Source organism: Echinops telfairi, unplaced genomic scaffold (genome assembly GCF_000313985.2).
Source record: "Echinops telfairi isolate 266 unplaced genomic scaffold, ASM31398v2 ScPeMD7_8;HRSCAF=38, whole genome shotgun sequence".
Classification (NCBI taxonomy): Eukaryota; Metazoa; Chordata; class Mammalia; order Afrosoricida; family Tenrecidae; genus Echinops; species Echinops telfairi.
Window position 1 is genome coordinate 768,195 of NW_022103905.1, and position 947 is coordinate 769,141.

The window sequence follows — 947 nt, forward strand, 5'->3', positions numbered from 1 at the left end:
GAACATTAACATAATACAATAAAAATAAATAATTATTATTATTGTATTTTGATGTGTGCCATAAAGGAGGGCCCATTTTTATTATGAACCATTCTTTGTACCTTGACTTTTTAATATGCCAGTGACCTGCGGACTGTATATACTGTGCTCAAATCCTGTGATAGAAAAACGACAGAAGCAGCCACTTATCACAGGGCTGGCTCTCAGTATTTTAAGTGGCGTACAAAGGGACACCCAGTTTAGAGGAGGTATCATTGTAAGTTGTTTGTTTGTTTGGGGACCACTCTCCTTAGGAATGTGTAGCTTATGGTTAAAAACCAGAACCTTTCACTGAACTATTTATTTTTAGAATGTTCACAATTGAGCTTTATTTTTTGAGAAACTCCCTTAAGTTTCTTGCCTTCTGATGTCAGTAATCTATATTCCTAATAGCTGGGCCTTTTTGTTTTTGTTCCCATAGTTTTAAAGTCATTTTTTGTCTCCAACTCTTTCCGCTTCTTATGTGAATTTTGACTCTCTCCTTAAACTGCAGCTTGTCAGCCGTCCTATACTTAATTACATTCAGAATTAGTTTCTTTAAAAGCTGTTTCCTTTAGGTCACTACTTACTATGATTTTAGGTTTATCCCAATTGCATTCCTTATCAGATTTGTGCTTCTCAGATGGACATTTGGGTTTTTTATCCTATTTTTTAGTGCTCTTTTTAATGTAGCACTGCTCTAAGCCTTCTATTTTTGTACAGCTCAACCATTAGGCTAAGTACATGAAATAAATAGCACCATTGATTTGAGTGCTTTGTGACAAGCACTATGCTAAAGTGCTTTTAAATATCTTTTTTTTTTTATTAACATTTTATTAGGGGCTCATACAACAGTTATCCCAATCCATACACACATCAATTGTGTAAAGCGCATTTGTACATCGTTTCTCAAAACATTTTCTCTCCAT